This window comes from Eleginops maclovinus, chromosome 21 (assembly GCF_036324505.1).
Source record: "Eleginops maclovinus isolate JMC-PN-2008 ecotype Puerto Natales chromosome 21, JC_Emac_rtc_rv5, whole genome shotgun sequence".
Taxonomy (NCBI): Eukaryota; Metazoa; Chordata; class Actinopteri; order Perciformes; family Eleginopidae; genus Eleginops; species Eleginops maclovinus.
Window position 1 is genome coordinate 10985151 of NC_086369.1, and position 21934 is coordinate 11007084.

At 41.9% G+C, this 21934-nt stretch overlaps 1 long non-coding RNA gene across 1 annotated transcript in view; it reads right to left on the minus strand.

Annotated features, from left to right (window-relative positions):
* Window positions 1–10705: 10705 nt before the first annotated feature.
* LOC134883796 (uncharacterized) overlaps window positions 10706–21934 on the minus strand; it is a 63119-nt gene continuing 51890 nt past the window's right edge. The window contains exon 4 of the long non-coding RNA XR_010168332.1: window positions 10706–10821. This is a non-coding gene — a long non-coding RNA (uncharacterized LOC134883796). The remainder of the gene's footprint in view (window positions 10822–21934) is intronic.

Here is a 21934-nt window from a genome sequence, read left to right on the forward strand (position 1 = left end):
GTGCCAGATAACTGACAGATACACTGACTGAACACAAACAAGATGCAAACAAGGCTCTGCAGTTTGAAGTTGCTGCTACCGGCAACCAATCAGGATGAAAGATAAATAAAAACACATTATTTTGGAAGAAAGTCTCACAGCTCCTTTTCCTGTATCTCTATTCTGCATGTGCACAGGTATGGGGAACAGAAATTAGTAGAAAGGGAATCTTTGCTTTGTAAAGGCTCTCGTCTTTTCCCCTCAACCTTCTGACATGAAACTGTAGATTTATTTCATTCACTGTTTCCTTGGCAACTCTCTCCGAGAGACCAGCAAGGTTTTCGGCAGCAGACAAAGTGCGGCGGTGGAGTCATTATTTACTGCAGGGTTCAAGCTCTGATATTCATTGACATGCTTTACAGCATCACCCCCTTTCTCCTATGTCTATTACCACCCCTCATCAGGACGTACATAATGATAGTCTCCATGACAATGCCGTCGGTTGGGTTATTTTGAAATACAGCAATTATCTGTTATGAATAAAAAGGACAAAATTCCTATATTCTTGTTGTTTGTGACACGTAGACAATGTGTGTTAACACGTAGAGTAACATATTTAATAGGGCTCTGAAACTGAAAGCGCTAGCTGAGGTTAATTTCCAAATATGTACTTTAAGGCTAATTAGAAGAGTTGTTCTACATGCTAATCACTGTTTGTTGGTTCAACGTCCTCACAATGAGGCAAGGCAGGCGGCAAGGCCACCTTTTACTGGGTGATAAATCTAAACTTGAAACGTGTGAAATTCAATAAGCCGGGGTCTTAATTACCGCCCATGTTCACTTTCTCCATTCATCCATGACTATAAACCGAGCAAGAGTGCCGTGAGAGGCTGCAGCGCGCACGGAGAAACAAATGGAGTTCACCTTGTCCTGAAACCCATACATCATCAGCTGTCAAGACTAGGGTAATGTTTGCCTGCTTTCATTATTACACTATTTATGAAATTTAGAACCGCAAAACCACTGTAAACAAATTAGTGGATAAGTGTTGATGTCTTTTATGCATTTGGTTTAGTATTTTGGGGGTTTTCCCCCCTAAAATACGAATTTTAAAAGGCATAAATCAGTTTATTTTATTTTGTGCTACAACAATTTTGAAAAAGTCCTTTCACTGGTAGGTTATAGTAACAGGCATGCTTAAGAAAATCATGCAAGATTAATTATTGAACTATATAACTTGGATACAGCTGAACTAATTCATAACATATAGTACAATCTTTTCTTCTTCAAGCCACGATGAGGTTGCCTTTTTTTATTGGTTTTGACTCAAATGTTAAATAACTGGGGATTCATTCTTCTTGTGTGTTGTTGTGAAATAACACAAGAGTGTAGAACTGAGTTTCCCCTCAGGCATTAATAAAAGTGATCTTAATCTTAGGAGTTGTTAGCATACATATATTCATACAGTAGTTGTGGCTGCAATTTGGGGAAGGCACTTTCATCATGAGAATAACTCACAAAGCCAGCACATGAAGAAAGGACTGTCCCAGTTTGGTGTAGAGTAAGTGACCTAGCCCTGACCTCAACATCAACCCTTTTGAAAACCTTTGATATGAACTGGAATTCAGACTTTGAGGCTGACCTTATCATTCCACATCAGTGTTTAGCCTTAGTAATGACTTTATGGCTGAATAGGAGTAAATCTCTGCGGCCAGGTTTCAAAATATAGTGGAAAATGTTCCCAGGAGATTAAGAGACCATATAAAAATGAGTACTCTAGAACAGTTTATCAATCAGATTGTGTCTTATCTCAAAATGCTTAATATTCCATGGTGATATTTCTATAAAAGAAATACAGCATTTTCCTATAAGGAATGTGTACATGGCTTTCTAATGTCAGTTACTCACTGACTCAATTGAGCTTGAAAATTATATTTTTAGCAATAAAAGCAATCCTGTCAGGCCGTGCAGCATCCCGCCTGCTCTTTGTCTTCCTACTTATTAATGACCAGTCTCCAAGCAGCACTTTTCTCCACAAATGGAACACCTTGAAACAAAGAGTTGTGCCTGTCAAAGCAATGTGATTCCAAACACCCACCAAGCCTCGGCAGACACGCAGGTGTTATTGGAGTCCTTCTCCTTGACTGACCTTCCGCATTGCCTCGCACCAAACAAGTCTTTGTCTCTGAAATGGCAGCAATTAGCGGCTGGAGCCAAGCGGAGGGGTTATTTTGAACGTGCGCGGGGGCAACCAGAGTGAGGAGGGAGTGAATGGGCGAGAGCGGAGACCTGAGCGATCCGCAGGGGCCTGGAGCGGGAGGCAGGGAGAGGGAGAGCCAGAAGGTCAGGGATAATTAGAAGCCTTTGTGGCCCTCACAAGAGGCTCAGGAGGAAGCCCACAGATGGGCCCTCAGCTCCCAGACACCTTAGAAAGGGTGATAGACACACACTTACACACACTCAAACACCTGAGGGATGCTGCAGTGAACGCAGACAAAGAAGGGACAGTGGACACAGGTGTATTTGGGGGAAGGTAAAACAGACAGGAAGAATTCATATCATTAAATGTTTTGCCTATTGTTCTATTTCCTATAATTGTTGATGAATATGATACGAGATATTTGAGCATTTTGCCAAGGGGAGGCTCTGAAACTGCTATCACTTTCTGGCTGCCAGCTTTCTCACTCACTTCACATGACTCTCATGTCATATGTTGCGCTGGCTGAATTAACTTCTTGGCTGTGGAATGTGCCGCCACCAGTGCTTGACTTTTAACTTCAAATGTCAATTATGTCAACCGGGTCCACATCCGCCCTTAAGCCTTCCTATCTCGGTGACCCGATGAAAAATCAATTAAAGTAACCGTGACTTGCCGGGGCCTCAGGTATAGAGAACGCGCAACAGCCGTGGTCCTGGCAATTAACGGCCTGACATTTCTATCCGGGCTCCAATGCAAATCCACTGCCGGAGTGTTTGTGTGGCAAGATTTAAGAGGGTGTGCAATGTTGTTGTCTGCAGGCGGAGTAAGAAGCAGTATATGCATAGACAGTGTTGACTGGAATGACATTCATATCCTGGAACCAGTAATACTCATCAGTTAAGGCCTTGACAAGCACTCCAGTAGGCCTCACAAGGGAGCTAACCTGCTGATATAAGCGCTTCTGTCGCCGCTAGTTGTCCGTCAGTCAGGTAACATCTCCATTAGAGGTGTTGATGGCAGACCTTACCGTCACTGTCATCTGATTAATGTAAAAAGCACTCGCTATCGCCTCACATGTCTGCCTGCCTTTCAACTGACATTTATTATATCCCTTTCCAGTATGCAACCTTGTTTACAGGGGACATTTTTTGCTGATCGGGGAATAATTTCTGAAAAAATGCGACATGGACCATACAAATTCCCTCACAGCTTTTATATTCTTTGGCTGTTGGAAAGATGTTATGGAGTTGGTGATGTAAATAGCAAACAAGTGGATTATGACAGTGGGTCAACATTGGGCTGCAGCGCTGACAGCCAAGGCAGTAGGAAGAAATTACTCTGATTGCCACTTGTCAGCAGAAAGACAAGTGGCAATCAGAAGTAAGAGATACTGTTTTGCTTCACTGCTATGTAAATAACATCAAACATTTAAACGGAGGCTGAAGCAGGACTAAGTTGTTGTCTCGGCTAAGCGGGTCACCTGTGGTAAATCTTTGCATGATAGATTGTGTGTCGTTACTACATTTTGTTTAATCTGAGTCTTAGTGTCTGGCATGCTAATACAGAGTCGGGCATGGCATGTAAATATCAGCTAAATGTCACATTCATTAGAGGATGTGGAGCCGTCTGGATGTGGGACAGCCCTTCTTTCTGTCTTTGTGGATGTGGATGAGTGAACACACTACTGTCTGGAGGCTACGGGTGGGGGGAGGTGAGGGGAAGGCGGGGATACCCAATCTGTGGTCGTCCTCAGAGACCTTAGCCCTCTCTATGTGTCCATGCAGAAATGTAGAAATGCAAAAAGGGCTATGCAGACAGGCTTTTTCCTCCACAGCCGTGTGCCGCTAATGAACAATGACTTGATTGTTGACTGCGGTGTGAAATGTCAGCTGTCTGTTTGCCTGAATGTGACAAACCATTTTGACAGGAGCGGTTTTTCTCCATCTTTCGAAGGCCATCACCATTTGTTTTTGTGAAGATGTTTATACTGTATGCGGCAGCTCTTTCTCAGCGGGGACCATTAAGAAATCTCATAGATCATTCCCATTTCTCATGCTGTGCTGCTGACATGCACAGCATTTGGCCCAATTATTGCTGTTTCCATTGTAATGATGGATTGCATATGTGCATATTCATTTTTTTCAAATGCCCTTTGCACAGGGGAGGGGGAATATTCTAATTGTACATCAGTAAATCCGTCCACTTTATGTAAGCTGAATAAAATACATGAGCCATCAATAAATCTGACCTTCCTGTAGTCGGGAAATTACAAAACTTAGGTTGGGCTCCGTTCAATACTGTGAACTTTTTGATTATTGATAGCAGTACATAGAAGGTCAACCAGATGCCCAAGACCTTCCTACTTCCTAATGACATCATCATCCATCCCAGGGTCCTCTAAGCTCTCTCCAGTGAGGAAGAAGCTCCCTTTGGTGTCATGTTGATTCTGACTGTCAAAGCTCCAGCTTTGGCCTTTTCCTCTCCAGGCATATTATGCGCTAAAGTAAGAGAGTATTTGTTTGGCAATTACCACGAGGCTGTGGTGTAGATGTGGGTGCTGCACTGATAATTAGCTAGATGGCATGCTCATTGTGGCCCACGCCATCTGTCTGATTGGGTGGGGCACAGAAAAGGTCTCACAGATGAAGCTTAATATTGAAAGAGAGCAATAATAAGACAAAAAGCCAGAAACTAAACACATAACAATTACTGCAAGTCAAGTATGAGAGAACATTCCCCAGCTTTAATTCACCGGGGATCACACTAAAAGTCCATATTTTGTGATAATAAATCACTGGTCTAGTCCTTAAATGTGCAAACTAATTCAAAATTGGAAACAAATGATCAAATCCCTGATAAAATGGTTCATATTTAGACTTGAGTTCATGCTATTTAATCAGCAGGTATAAATATCACCAATTTCACCATCTAAGTCATTTAAGTTTTTATTGAAAATCTTCAACACGATTATTTATATGGAATTTCAAGGCAGCCAATCTTTGCCATCCAATTAAATATTACCAAAATGTTTTCAAATTGCCACCTTTCTGCCTCTGACATGCATGATAAAAACCCTACCCCTAAAATGAGTTAAGAATATGCAATGCCCTGCACCCAGACGCTCTGTTTCTAAACACACTACACTGAGCATTGTTACCATTTAAGGGACCCGTTTCCTTAAATGCCATTTCCTTTCTCTAACATGATCTTATTTCCTGTGATGTAGTGTTTACAGCTGCTATCCAGTGTTCTTCATTAGAACTTGCAAGCACACAACCACCACCAATAATTTGAGAGGAAATGCTGAGTGCCGGTGCTGTACCTAGTGACACATCCAACCTTTCAGGCACCTGCTGTTCAGGTCGCAGGATGGCTGACCACTGGCTGAGCATGTCCTTTCGAGGTAAAAAAAATAATTACAGCTGCTGGTTTGGCTCCACCTGGGTGTTCCGATCCTCATCATGGGAAGCCATTAGCAGGTATATAATAGAAAATAGCACATGTATGAAACCCCTCCATAAGAGGCTAATGGAGACGGCAAATGGAAGTACAAGGAGTAATGTTTGACAAAAGTAGCACTTGAAAGGTTGATGCTACATGTTGGAGGAGCAACAATAGCCTTAAAAGGTTCATAAGCTCAAATTCAAAACTTTAAAGGTATCCTTTCCGTTTGTAAATACTGGTTTATTCCTTTTTGTTGACTTCAAAAATATCGCAACTTTTGTCCTACACAAGCCTCCGTACTGTGACTGTTGATTGTGATTGATGGGAACTTCTGCTGACATAAAAGCAATTGAGCAGACAGCCTGAAGCAGAGGAAAATGCTGGCACAGTGCAGCAAGGGGTAGAGAAAATGCCAACCTCACATAAACCACTGTGTCAACGAAAACTTAAACCAATTTTGTAAATACCTTGAAGCATGGAGAATGGAGACAGGGAGGGCAAAGTGGCGCCAGTGTCCGCTGTAAGGCCAGCATTCAGTTTGACAGAGTATTATGATATAATTAAGAGAGATTCTTTGTGGTAACATACGGTATTTCAATGAATGGCTCTCATTGAAACACATCCTGTGAGCATATTTAGTTTTAGCTTCATATACATAGAACCAAGTTTCTGCAATCATACCATACACACAGTATGTTTGGGTTACACATCAATACCTGCTGTTCTTTCATCACTTGTAGATTGTCTCTTTAAGCACATAAGGCAGCTTATCGATCGTGTATATTGAGGTCGGTCACTGGCCAGCCATTAGCGCACACAGGCTCAAGCAGAACATGAGGAGATGGGTGGGTGAGCGCTAGCTACTGGCTTTTTAATAATAAACCAGTAGGCTCTCATTTTTAACCACTCTTGGAGGGGCGTTGTTAAATTGATTCTATTCTTCAGCTAGAAATATTGATAGGCTTCACGCTCCTTGTTGTGGAAAATCAATGACAGGAGTCATGAATAAAGACAGATGGAAAAAGAGAAGAAAAGATGGAGAGAAGCATGAAAAAAAGAGGGGTTTGGGTATATTTAGAAACACATACTGGACAATATTATAACTCAAGGTAAGAAAGCTGGAGCTGTGACAAAGAGAAGAAAGAGAAGGGATGATATGGACGATAAAAAAGGGAAAGGAATTGACAGAAAAAGGGTAGAAATAAAGGACAAAGACTGAGTAAAATACAAAAAACATAAGAAAGAAAGGTCTAAAGAAAGAGAGACAAAGTTAGAGAGAGCAATGGAGAAGAAAGGGAGACAACAGAGTCTCAGATGGAAAAAGGCGAAAAAGGAAGGGTAAGGAAAGTAGAGAAGATAAAAAAAAGAGGAGAGAAAAGAAAGGAAAGGAATTTAAATATGGAATATACAACCAAGGCACTTGTACTGGGGAGCATGAAACATAAGGAGTGCAGTTAGACAGCCCGATTTATTTGAGTGACCATTCAGGCTCAACAGAGAGGGGTCCATTGCATGTTGTTTTCCCCACAGACAGAGCTCCAAGGCTCTGATGACCCAACCAGCCGAGTCCCGGGACCGAGGAGGCCTTTAAAGCAACGACAAGCCACGCCAGAGCTAATTACCCCTCTGAGACATGAAGAGAATCACTCAGCTGTATCTCACACACACATACACACAGCAAAGACTAATCCAATTCCCCCTCGTCTCTGGTGTTTAATGAATCAAGAGAGGTTTTTAAAGCATCTTGCGTCGTTCACTCTTTCCTTAATTTCATTTTTAGAGTAAAATCTCCATTTCCTCCCTGGGTCAATCAATGACAAAAGCTCATTTGGATTGACCCAAGTGGTCTCAGTGCGACTGTTCCGATTCAAACATTTCGATGCGCCGACACATTTCATCATCTCATCTGTATGCAAGCTAGGCCGATGTTTGTCTGAATCTGCAAGAGAACCGAGGCGATCAATGCAGTCACTGGTAATGGTACCTGCTCATACTCGGTAGAATAATTGGTCCGACACTTTTCCTCTCTCATTTGTTGAACACTCCTTCAGACACAGACAACAGACCTGAGTACTGACAAGTGTTGCATTGTCAGATGCAGCTGGAATAAGAGCATATCCACATCATTGCATCTTCCAGTGCCCTAATGTTTTAAAACAACAGTTTTGGTAACAAGAAGTTACAAAAGGTCACTGTCATCAAAACACCACTTTGGCAACGAGCATTTAACAACCATCTTATGTAGCATTCAATGCTAACAGAAAGCTGAAGCAGAAGGTCATGCTTTGTACAATCTGCATCAAGGTCCATTTAGGATGCAATCAGAAACTAAACAGCAGTTTTCAACTTCTAAATTTGCAACTGTAAAGTCAGCAAACATTGCATTTTCTGCATTTCAAAATCACACAAAGCTAAATGATCATGTTGAAATACCTCCTTATTTATAATAAAGTGCACTACATTTACTTTTTGTTATTCTGGGTTTCCAAAATCTCACGGTGAAGCAAGATATTTGTATAATGATATCTTTTGTTTACAACCCAATAAATCCCACTTAAGTAGATGCATAACTGATGGTTATGTGACACTGTGTCGGTGATAACACAAAACGATAAAGATTCATCAGTCCTAAATCTCAATTGAGTGCCCCTATAGAATCAATTATTGTGTATCTGGTATTTGATTAATTGTCAATGAGGGAATGGGGGCGCTTGTTAATTCAAGACATTTTTTGTTTCTTAATTTGCTTAACATTGGTTTCAAATGTTATTTGTGGAATTGCTTAAACAGTGATACTTGGGTTGAACCCCTGACCCCTTTAATTAAAAGAATTACAGTTCAGTACTAAGCAAAAATCCCCTCGTGTGGGTAAGACGGGTTGCCAGTGACAACATTGTCGGTGCGACATTAGGAAGTTATGGGCCCCAGGGGGGTGTGCCTGAATGATGAGCACCGTGTGTGTCATCATCATGCTTTCTCCCAAGGCTCCCCTGGGTGTCCTTCCCCAAAGGCAACACTCTCCCTGATGAGCCAGCACCAGAACAATAACTAGCTAGCAGCTGGTTGTGACAGTAAAGGCTTTTATGTGGCAATGTGTTAATTGTGTAAACCTGCCTATCTTTCAGACAGTGTTGACTTTTCACTTTCATTTTTTTATTTTTTTTACATCCCCTGTTGCGCAGGCTATCACTATTCATCTGTCATTTCAGAATGCTGGAAATGTCAATGACATGCAGCAGCTGGAGTGAAGACTTCACAAACTGTGGCACATTACAGCTCCAGACTGGCACAACATGACACACAGCAGAAATGTAACCTCATATCTACCCTGAGTCAGAAACAAATAAAAGTGGATGTGTATGCAGGGGGGGTTGGGGTTTGAATTTTCCGTTCTGCAACCCCCACAACCTTTTCCTGTCAAGCTATATTTTCTCCAAAAGTCACTTCTAAACAGTGTCATTAGTGGAAAATAACACCTGAGTGTTCAATCCCGCCATGCCCGAGCCAAGTGTGTGTGTGTGCGTGTGTCTGCCAGCTACTTGCCAGAGCCCCAGTGGGCCATCTATCTATGGCCGCCACACCACGGGAGATAATGTGCCTCCGTTTCCTTCCCTGCTGCCCCACCAGGACCAAAGAGGTGTGAATGAATTCCTGCCTTTATTTCATTTAACACACAGGTCCTCTGCGGCGAACGATTATCAAGAAAGAACTTTGAGGAAAAAGAAAGAAAGATGACAAAAGGTGGGAGTGATACTTCTTTCCATTACCACTCGCGAAATGGAGAGCGCGCGATAAATGGGACACGATTTGAACACAAGGGAGTTCAAATGCAGCTAAACTTGGCTGAATCTCATCACTGCCCTTTCCCGCCTCTCAGTATGTGTAACTTACCACCATCATATTTCAATATTCCTCGAATGAGGCCAAGCCTGCTGCGAGAAACACTTCATTTTACATTTAGCCTTTTTTAATAGCATACCTGAGAGTTCGTGGCTGGAAATCTTAATTGGAAAACTCCAATATCATGTGCGTGCACATTTAGGAGTCGTCCAATCATGGCTAATGAGACCCTTGTAAACCAGGGAGCGTGAAAGGCTTTTGAGAGCAGAGAAGGTTTCAGGTCACTCCCTGCCTCCCGATGCCCTCCCAACACATGCGTGTGGCGCCTTCTTCTGCAAATACACCCCTTGCCTAGTCATTTCTCTTCCGGCATTTTATTGCATCTGCTGCCCAAGACAAATAGCAATAATGCCAAGGTAACCATGGATACAAGAGGAAAGCATCTCTTTTCCTTTCTTTCTTCCCTGCCAATGCTATTGAAACATCCCTCTTTTGAATTTAAGTGGTAGAAGTCGCTTATTTCTCCCTGGCTCCTCAAGGTTATGAAAGTTGTGTTGCACGGAAACAAAGCTGCAAGGACTTTAAGGGGGGGGGGAAACTGTGATTTTTATCCTTGACTTTACATGTATTGCCACAGAAAGTGTTACAGTGACAGGAAGAAACATCAAAAACATGTTTCCTCCCGCGCCATGATTGACTGAACGTCTAATCTCTTGATGGAGCTAATGAACACATCAGCTAATTAGAAACACAGGGTAGTGTGCTCTTACATGCACACACACTTTCACACCTCAATGCTCCCGAATACAACCATCTATCTGTCAGCCTGGCTTCCTCTTTATCCTCCACCTTTGGTTGTAGAGTCTGCAGACGTAGTGAACTAAATGTTCTCTTGTTGCTATTGTCCTCCCTGCTAATTGCAATTGTCACCATGGCGAGTTGTGAAGTGAATCGGGCTTTACTGGGCTGAATCCCATTTCCAAAAAGATGATCTGATTTTGTCAGGCATCTTACACCAGAATAGGAAAGGTGACAAAAGAAAAAGACTTGTGGGAGCAAGGAAAAGAGTAGGAAGCGAGGGAACAAAAGTATGAGCATGAGAAGAAAAATGCTCAAATATAAAGGTGAGCAACGCCAAACGAGGAAAGGTGATGGGGAAGAAAGGTAGTTCACATCTGGACAGTGGGAGAGGAGGAGTCCCAGAGGAAGAACATGACTTTAATAGATTCTCCTCACACCTACCTTAAGGTGACCGGCCGTTGGGAGAAAGCCTCTTCACTAATGACAGGCGAGAAACGCATTGGAGGAGTCCTTATCTTATGCTGGGAACCATCTTCATCGTGGCCTCTGGCGTGGGGCTATGGGTGACAATAGATATTTTGGTTACACACTTGCTTGTCATTTGTCTCTGGGTTTTGAAGCGATCAATCAAAACCTGACAACATGCGAAAGCAGTGACAACTTTTATGGTAATTGCAGAGGGGCCAGTGGGAACAATTCCCTTATCCTTCAAGTATAATGTCTCACGCTTTTATTCCCTGACAAAGAAAAAGGCGTTATTAAGTGAGCTGTAATCCAAAATGCTACAATGAACTAGAGTGTTAGATCCCCCCCCCCCACTCTTCTGTTTGTACTGTGGCCTGGAGAGTTGGAACAGCAAGAGATTTCATTATCCTATTGTAGCGCCAATGCGGCTAGCAACGAGAGTCACCAGGCAACAAGGCACCACGCTCCCTGTTCTGAGTCTTGTTCTGAAAGAGTCAAAGTGTCGGCTTCACACTTTCACAGCAACAGTTGTTTATGTACACACAAACACACACACTCTTCCAAATCCCTCTTTTCAGTCACTAAATCAGCCTTAATCCTTTTGGGGCTGAGCAAAGTCCTCCAAACTAATATAATGGACAATAATCAGCTCGGAGGCACTCAGTGTATTAGCTTGTTTTGTCATGCTCAGATGACCAAACACAATAATACTGTTTTCCTAATAAAAGAGGAGGTTATTAATCAGATGATCTGCAGCCCCTGTGTGCCATATGAGCCCCCCATATTCAACTCCCTGCCATTTTTGTCTCACTCTTTTTGTCTCTGCATGGATGTGTGTATGTGTGTGTGTGTTTTGGGCTGGTTGAGACATGTTCGCAATCAGGCGGAGTGTGAGTAGTGCTTAATCACAACAGTGCATTGCCAGATTCAGAGCCATCTACATATTTGATTGAGACACGCAAGTTGCTGAGGCCAAAAAAATAATATTTAAAGCACAATTCAAGGTTATTTGAACTGAGCTATTTTTGTGTAGTTTCACAACACATCATTTCGATTCCTTATTATAAAATTGCAATCCCTGAACTCTTAGGAGGATTGACCTTCTAAAACAACGCTCTGCATTGCGATGGATATCTGAAAGAGACTGTTGGGCCATAATCTCAATCCACACGTGTTCCCTCAAATAAATGAAGCCATAGTGAGGTGAATAAAACAGCCACTTGTGTGAGATATGGGATTACAATAAAAGCATTTCAATGGATTTTAAAAAGAGATTGCCTTGGAGTTTTCCATGTCATTTCTGTGTCTATGTGTAGTCTTATCCAAGGAGCACCTTAAACATACTCTACTCAAGTTCAGGAAGCGCTCTTACCCAAATATTTCTATTAAGTTTAGCACACTTCCCCATGTCTGCTCATTGGACTGTATGCTTCTTGCCCTGTTTGACTTCATTTTAGCAGTATTGTTGTAAGTCACAGATATAATGGTCAATTGTCTGCATGTCCTTCCTGTTATTTATTTGTCTAAACTCCCACTATTTTTCCTTGGGGGCTTTTGCAAACAGTGGGGCCCAAAAGGCAGAACCCCAGGCAAGCGCAGGCCAAACAATAAAGGGTTCATCCGATTCAGTCTGGCATGTGGCCCTGCCTCTCCGAATTGAGAAGGTAACAGCACCTGGTATCTCTCGTGCCTCCATTACGCACTGCCAAGATTGGAGAAGATTGCTCTGCCAGAACAATAATGTGGACATCCACCATGAGCGTCCATCAGCCCAACACCCAATCGTCTCTCTCTTTCAACTACTTGCCCAATTCAATGTGTGTGTGTGTGTGTGTGTGTGTGTGTGTGTGTGTTCATGGATTCTCCCTCCTCCCAGTCTCTCTTTATGGAATAAGTTATCACAGGTCTTTATCTCTGTTGTACTCTCTGTCTCTCTCCTACAGTATTGGCTTTTCTTATCGTCTCTGAACCAACGGCTTGCCTCCCTCCCCCCCCATGCCCTACCCGTTTCTCGCCCTGAAAGCCCCAACATCTCAACACCCTCCCCCCATCTCCCTCGGCTTCCATTGTGGAGGGTTTGCGATTTTCTCACCTATATCCAATGGTCCTGTGTAAGACGGCAAGGAAAGGGAAATCCTTTATAATTTTGCATCGCATTGAATTTATAGTAGCCCCCCCCACAGCGCTGGATGCCTTATGACTCAGTCGCATTGGTGCACATTCATCGCTATCATGTCCAGGCTTCATTTCCACCCCACGTTCTCCAGATAGTGCCACGAGCTAAAGGCCAACACACCCTTTGACCCTCTATCCTTGACGTCCATGCCTTGCAGACCACCCACACACCCACACACCAGCACTACCCCCACGTTTCTCTGTCAAGGCTTGGATAAGATGTTGCCGGGCAGATTGGTTGGCGAGCTGCAAGGCATGACTAGAGCCTGTTTGGTTTGCTGTGCAACCACCGAGGTGTAATGCAGGGTGACACTCAGCATGGGAAGAGGATGTGATGTTTTATCCCTGGGCTCTGCATGGGGAGTCAGCTAAAGGATTGCATTATGCCCTGCTCATTGTAGAGCGTCTTTTTTTGATAATGTTGTGGCAGGATATAGTTTTTCATATTTCATGGCAAGAGAAGAAACAAGTGTTGAAACATTCATAGAGGAAAATATTGTTCATCCATGTATACAGAAACCAATGTGACATATGCAGAGACATATTAACCTGTAAATATAAAACCTTTATTGCTAATGCATCTTTATTTACAGTGGTAAGCTGTCCACCGCATTAGGTCATTATAATAACAGTAAAATGCAGTGGAGGCGATAATGTGGTGCAAATTACAGCACACTTGGTTTCCTGCACTGGCACTAATGGCAGCGAGTACAGTCTTTTCATTGCACAGTAAAGTTTAATAGCATTATTAAATGGAGCGAAATACTGTATATCACCTCACGCGTGTGATGTAAGATTGGATCTATTTGCATAGGCAAAGTAAACCATGTGTTTTATGGATTATTGGCATGCCAAGGGGAAAATCAACAGGTTTGTCAATAAAACAAGAGGTCTGCATTGTATCACTGATAGGTTCAATGCTAGCAGTTACAAATCAGAACACAAAGGTGGCAGGAAATACTGTCAAAGGAAGAGATAGTCATTGGGAAATGGGAAATACACACAGGCTTATCAAGAAAAGATCAATACTAAAAGCTACTTAGTGGCATTTAAAGTAATCATTTCTATGCAACCCTAATAAAATAACACTGGTGTTGTTGGATCTAGGAGCAAAGCAAAGCAACCACCTCTTATCCGAGGATCAGAAAGTTCTGCAGTCCGGACAAAGGTATTGAACCAAATCTTTTAAAGAGGCCAGAGATTGAGAGATTTCATCAACTAAAAGGACAGTGTGAGCTCCTCTAGAAAATAGAAACGGCAAGATGACTCAAAGGACGACTCAACGCATCAGATGAGACACAAAGGTTCAGAGACAGTTCACTCGCGGACACCCAATAATCAATGTGCTTTAGCTTGACAGCATCACATGAGTTTCTGGGGCACTGCACATAAGGCCTAGGCCGTCAATAAAAACAGCTCTACTTGGTCCACACAACTTCTGTCATAGGTCAATAAAGAACAGTGCGTCAAAGGTTTTATTTTTGGTTGACTGACAGATAATCTTGTGAGAGTGCATCCTGTTTTAGCAATCTACGGAACTGCTAGGTCTCCTGAGTGCTGCTTTATTGCAGGAATTCACTCTAAGACAAAACAATAGGCTATTCCTTATACAACTGCATTTGTAATCAAGTTGTCAAGTTGCCTCTTATTAGTTTCATCATTGCACAAAATGGATATTGGGGAGCAATTTGCTCTCTTCCCATTTTTTAGACGTTTTTCTAATCTTGTTCTCAAAGGAGATAGTGAGGAAAGCGCAGGAAGTCAATGAAGCATTACAGCAACGTGTCAGTATGAATGTAGTTTAATGTCATTGAAGTTCTTTGGAAATGGGAAGGTAATCTGTGTTTTGCATTTTATTGTCCAAAAAGCAGTGCAGGGCGTCATAACCAAACATGTCATAGACAGGAAGCTGAGCACACAATCTAACTGATACTGACAATGGTATCCTGAAGGGTCTCCTGCAAATTAGAGAAATTCCTTTATGTATTCTTACACTCACGTACAACATCGTAGAGGGTTCTACTGTATGTTTTCATACAATTGACCTTGACTTCAAAACCCATCTTGTGTGTGTGCTGACGGTGCTGCCTGTCAGTGATTGACTTGACTGTTGAGTTGTGTTTTTACAGGCTTCGCAGATTTACACGCTCAGCAGCCGAGAGACTTAAAGACAAGAGAGAGGGGGTGGTATTGAAGGGAGGGTGTGGGTGAGTTACCTATCATTTGATGCTGCCTCTCTTGCATAATCCCACGCTTCCAAATGGAGGGAAACTGCTGATGAAGCCGGTGAGCAGAACAATCGGAGACAGAAAAAGAAAGGGAGAGAAAGAGGAAGAGCAGAGACTGCCCTCTTCTTTGGTGTATCAATGCAAATTCCTGACAAGGCAAGCCTCTCCTTGTTCACCAAGTTTGTTTTTTCCAGGCTCGCATTTTGACTGCATCAGCATTCTGATGAAAGACTGTGATGCCCTAAAGGTCTGTTTGAATCCTTCAAGACAGTCAGCAATTGTCTCTTCTGTTAATATGCAACTTCTGCCTTGCACCTGTAGTGAAACTCATAAATAATCATTCTTTAAAAAGGTAGAAATTCTGCTTGTTCAACTCTAGTTTTAAAGCCTGGGACATAAAAGGGAAATTTTAAAATCAAAAACGTTTTGGATTTGATGAGAAAACTAGTATGCCTGTATTGTCCATTGAAGTCCTTACTCATTAGCTTTCCTTTCTGTACACTTCTTGTGCTTCACTTCATCCTCAGGGACGCCTGAGCTCCAGAATCCTTTGGATCAGGTACAGAATCATCCTGGAAGGTATTAGCATTTCAAACCTGCACAACTTGAAAACTGTTCCCCCTGGTCTGAAGGTATCGAAACAGCCTCAGGCTGGGGCTTTCAGTATGTGTAGGATGAAAGCATTTTGTATTTGCAAATTACTTTTGTGGAAAAGGGTGCTGACCAGCTGGTACCTTATGTTTATCATGGCCTTGGCTCATTCCGAAATGAACAGCAGGAGACTCTGGCAAGTGTTTGCTGTTTTACATTACCAAACAACAATAGGGAGCCAACATTGTCCTCTGTATCTTATATCAGTTATTCACACACTGAAACAGGCGCACGCACATGAGCATACGAGTCCAAAGAAGTTGTGATGGTGCATATTTTAATTTTTGTTTCACATTCTAGTTGCACTTAAGATATGAATGAACAACAACAACTTAAATCAGCCAGATTTAGATTACTTTTTAGAACCATTTCCTAGCTAAAGGTCATCACGCACTGCTCAACTGACCTATAGTTCTACTTCCCTTTAATATTAATATATAATACTTGATCTGTTGACAAAACAAAGCCAAATATATCTATATCTCTTTGTTAAAACATTTTTTTAATGGAATAATAACATGGGATAAGTCTACCTAAATCACTGACACACACACTGCCTTTTCTACAAGTGCTTTAAAATAAAACCTCTACTGGTGGGAAGACTAACAACACGCAGCAGCAGCCGAAAAGTTCCGGCATTAGCAAGAACTAGACAGCTCAAATCCAGGTTTCAAATAGCTGTGAGAGCAATACATGAGCAGAATTAGGGCTGATGGGGGAAAATGCTAACAGGAACATAGTCCTGGAACTAAATTCCATACTTAGATTTAGTTACAAGCTGCAATGATGACCGGTATGACACTCTTTTTGTCACCAGCGCATCCAAACATTTCAGTTGAGTAGTTAGTTAAAGACCCTGTTGTCCCTATTATTACAGTAGGCTAAACCTTGCCCATGGAAAAACATTTGCAACATCTGGCGTGTTTTCTGAGAAAGTATATTAGGATACAGACAAATTATCTAATTGATGATCAATAAAATGATTGTACAACCCCTGAAGAACTAGTCCTCTGTTTTCAAACCCTAACAATATGATTGAACAAACTAGGACAGAATGCTGCCGCCTGTCTATTTAGAAGTAAGGCTGGCAGCCCATGAACTTTCTCACTAGTCTGGGCGAGAGATTGGCGTATTGAATGATGACACCGCGCCCTGATAAGCAATGCTGGCATTTGTTTGAACATTTGCCCATTGCCTCCCAATAGTGGAATTAAACACTGGGTTGGAATCGACCAAAGCCACATACAGAGAACAGTTCCCCACCTGTTCCCTTCAATGAATAAATGCTTTTTTTCAAAAGAATGCAAATCAAAGTCTCCCAACAAAATGATCGTATCAAAGGATAAAGCCAATGCGGTAGCTGAAGGGAACTGGGAGAAATTGTTGTTTGTGATTCTTCCACAGAATGATTGCACTGGAAGATCAGCCCCTCCCTCCTGTATATTCTGTCAGATGAAAGACTCGTACCTGTTTTATCACAAACACACACACATTTGGCTTTGCTCTCTACCTTCACAGTCCAAGTGTATATCAAACACTCCTCTGCTTTACTGCAATTTCTCTCACATGATTTCCTTCCCCTCTCCTTTCATTCAATCTTTGTGTATGGCGGGGAAACGAAAACAGAGGCGGTACCTGGTGATTGAATTGTTCTTTATTCATGCCGTCTTCCTGTGTAAATATGGAACCGTCGAGTGTAAACTGAATACCGCAGCTGTTCGTCACAGAGAGCCGAGGATATGTGGGATACCACTGGGATACCACACAATCCAACACTCATTCCCGTCACATTTTCCTGCCATTCAAACCCAAACACACCTCCTCTAAACAGGAACAGGATCTCAAAATAAAAAAAAAATCCCCCCAGCTTTCAACCTGTTGACTTGTGAAATTATGTTGTTTGTATGTGTGTGTTTTTCATGTTATAGACTGATCAAATATAGATCTAGGTTAAATGCTGAAAGAAGTAATCAGCATAGCATATGTTAATTACAGATATGAAGATAGCAAACAGTTCCTTCATAATGACCTCCCTTGGGCTCCCGCTTGGTTATCCAGCAGAGTGCTAATGGGGTTACTCCCAGTCCTCTGTGGATTTCCCACCACCATCTATGAAAGCACATAAGCATTATCAGAGTAAACACTGAGCTTTTACATATTCATCATTACAAACACGACCTAAAATAGTACTATTAAAACAAGGAGATGAGGAGCCTTGAACATCAGAGAGTTTATAAAAAGACAAAAGAGGAGTCTAGAAGAAGGAAACAAAGAAAAACAAAAGTGGGAGGAGTTTAAACTGCCAGTCATGGTAAGTTGTATATGTTCTAATTTATATTATTAATATGCAATGCAATCTGTGTGCACCCTTCCTCTTTAACTGTCAGAAATGGATCTTAATGGAAACTACCATATGGACATACATATTGTTTTTTTTCAACAGCTAAACATTTTTTACGTTTTAAAGGTCATGGGGGTTTGCAAGACGGATACAAGTCATTCGATGTTATAATAGGGCCTGTGTGTTTTGTTCGTTGTTCAGTAGTGTGAGCCTGTCTTCACAGAGAAATTCGCCTTCATTTATTCAAATTTCGTTTCAAAATAATGGGCCCTCGCAAAAATGGACACCCAGTCAATGAAATAATTTCCATTATTGGCTGGATGAAACTACAAAGAAAAACAATTGTTATGTTGCACAACATATCCATACATTTTAGAAACTTAACATAATAAAACATTATGCTAGTGGAAATATCTCTTAACAGTGTAATGAGTGCCTGCCCTCAATAGCATACTCGAGGACATCCCTATCTGTGAGTTCAGACTTGTGACATTATGTGCTGCACAGTCACCTCTTTAGGACATTCAGATGCCTGCATGTTTACTTCCCTGCCCCTCCTGCATTAATCCAGACCTCTGTGCTCGTCCCTTTGTTCGCTCTACATGGAGAAAGCTATCTTGACAGTAGGAGATAAGCATCGACCAGACACTCCGAAAACACAAGAAAGAGCTAAGCGAGGGAGAGAGTTTTTGCAGAACACACTCTTCCCTTGCAGCCATGTCTTGTTTGTACACTGGGGAGGTGGCAGGATCTCATGTTTCACCAGCTCTTGTCGCGTAGCCTCACTGCTGCACCGTCTGCTGCTGTCAGCCCTGTACACCCAGATGTTAAGAGCAGCATGCATTGTGCAGTTGGACTGCTTTGCAGCCTTCAGGTGGAGGTTTGTGCTGCTATAACAAGGGGTAGAGGGGAATAAATCAGTCCAGCAAAGTAAGGTGAAGGATCTGCTTCTCTTGGCTCCTTTTAAGCCCCGCTCTTTTTCCCAGGCCTCCCTTCTCTCAACCTCTTAGCTGATGCAACACGACTCCAGCTTGATGTCTATCATGAGCCTCATTACACCTCTGTTGTCTGTTTCCCAGACCCACACAAGAGATCCTCTGTCTCAGGTGGCCCTTGATTCCCTCCCTCTGCCCCTGCATTCTTTTGAACCATCTTCATTTTTAACGAGGAGGTAATTCTAAGCATTAGAGAGACTGCTCTGAATTTAAAGGTCAAGCTTTTTATTAATATACCAGAATTCGGACTTGTTAGTTCTAGCATTTTGCACAGCTGGGTTATAATGACATGTGTGTGGTTGAAGCAATCTCAAGTTCTAGCTAATATAGTTCAAAAGACAAAAGGGAGACAAGCATATTAAACAAAGTAATGCCACTTGATCTAAATACAGTCTCTGCGTGTGATGCACAAACACAACAGCAGATGCTAGAATTAACAATCAACAGGCTTGTAAATGAAAGAAATAAGTTAAATTCACTCAAATCTTCATCAATGCTACAGAAAAACCAACTTGAAGGAACATTTTTGCAATTGAAGGCGTGCTCTCCACAGCAATCAAAGTCCTCTCTCAGAAGTTTCAATGGTTTGTGATGATTAGTTGACCATGTTGTGGAGGCGAGGAGTGGATGCAGATGTGGCTAATTCCAAATGGTGCGTGGAATGCTGATTGTGTGGTACAAAGTGCTAGCAGCTCATCAATACAGTGAGCATTGCCAGCCCTCCTTTCTGCAGCTGGGAGCGCGGCACCTGTGACTGCAGCCCTGTGCTAATTTCAGCCTGATTATCATCACGGCTCCTCTTGGATTCTTAAAATTCTCCAGTTTGAGGATGTGGGCGCTGTTAATTAAAGTATACAGCAGTGTATCGTAATGGGATGCTTACAAATATAGATTTTGGGTCAAATCAGGAGAAGCGTTTTGGGAAAAGACAACTTGTTGAACCAAGAGCTGTTAAAAAATGTGCAACACTATTTTTGAGAGTAAAATCCCAATGATGATATCTTGTAACTTTGAAAGACGTTCATCCTCTGAAACAGTTCGAATCCAGGTTATGTAGATACCCAAGGCCACAAATCGTTCTACTCATATTTATGCACGGTTGTGTTGACCATTAATGGCATTGATATAAAAGTTTTTCGAATTTAGAAACAGGAATATCATTTGAATAGCAAAATAGGTACCTTTATATACAGGTCCGGACAAATGTATATGCATCACAGAAAGGCCTATGTGAAGACAATGCTCGGGGCTATCATTTCCCAGCCTTTGTTTTTCCCTCTTTTGAAGCAGGAGACGAGCCGAGAATGACTCCATTAATGCAGAACCTATTTCTTTCAAATCAAAAGAAACACCCCACCCAATGTAATGACAACCTTTTCCCTGCTGCCTCTGGTGCTTCTCTTTTCCTCATCACAGGAAAGGAGGTCATGACGGTTGGGCTGTACAGTAAGGTGTTGTGTGAAGGCAATGTATGCGTGTGTGGGTCTTATAATTGGCCAAGAATTAAGTCTGAATATTTCCAAAAAAATAGGTTATTTTCAAGGAAATACCTTTTTGTTCATTGTATCCTATAACGTGTCCTCACTTAATGTGAGCAGAGTGAAATAAACGAAGTCTGACTTTTGTTTTAAAGGTTTCTAATGTTCTAACTGTTTTCTCCTGTCACCAATGTGATTTATTCTTGCTAGAAACATCTGTGTTTTATTTGTTTCTTATATAGAACGGTTAATATAAATGCTCTCATCTCTTATTTTCTGCAGCCTTGCTTGAGTTTAGTCATTTCTATATGCTGTTATGTTATGTCATTCTTAGGGTTAATGGTTATTTATTTCTGACATAGGGAGGGCCACTCAACAGGCCTTCAAGGCTATTCTGGGTTGTTTCATAACTCAATGAGGTTTTTCTGTCAACAGTGAGCAGCTTTTTGTCTGTGGAATTGTATTGTATTTTTCCTGGTATTAATTGTTGGGACAACAAAACATACTTATCCACTGAATATGAAAATGGAAGAATATATTTCACTCAAATATTATCTTCAATGAAGGAAAACATTCCATGAACCTCCCGCTTTGTAACCTTAACCTGCATTCAGTGTCTGTTCTGCAGATGGTCACCTGTTGTGGGAGTCTGTGCTCAAACCACTGATGGTTTGCCGATGTGGCTCGAGTCCTAATTAAGCCAGGGTGGAAATATCGTTGGCTAGAATCATAATGATGCTAATTGTTTGCTTCGACACAGGAAAAGTGCATCATGGGCATAATGGGATAATAAGAAGCTCTTATGCCTCCCCCAACGGGTTAGCACCTGCTTATTACACACTGAAAGCTATATTTAGTCACTGTAGGCACTAATACACATATAAGTTAACCATATTCACACACATTTGATGTCATTCAAGCTCTGTTGAATTTTGGTTCAGGCTATTAGTTTGTATGACATTTTTAGGCTTTGTAGTAAAAGACAGGAGAGCAGAGAGAAGAGGAGAGAGGTTCTGGAGGAGGGTATGGCCGGGTCGTCTCTCATATTCTCAGCATGAATCCTGCGAAAAGTCATTACCCACAACAATAGAATTTCTGCTCCATTTGCCTGGCAAATGTTCCATCTGGCCTCTGAAGTGTGCCACCCCTCAGTACCGGGGTCTAAATAAATGCCCACGACAAACAAGTCTTTCAGCCTGTGTGTCAAACATGTCAAAGCCTCTGTCTGAGGATGTGTTGGGAATACACGACTGCCATGTTTTCTCATGTCTACAATCATTACGCAACAATAGGAGGAGGTCAACCAAAGGCTAGAACCCCCTCTGGCAAGATTGCAA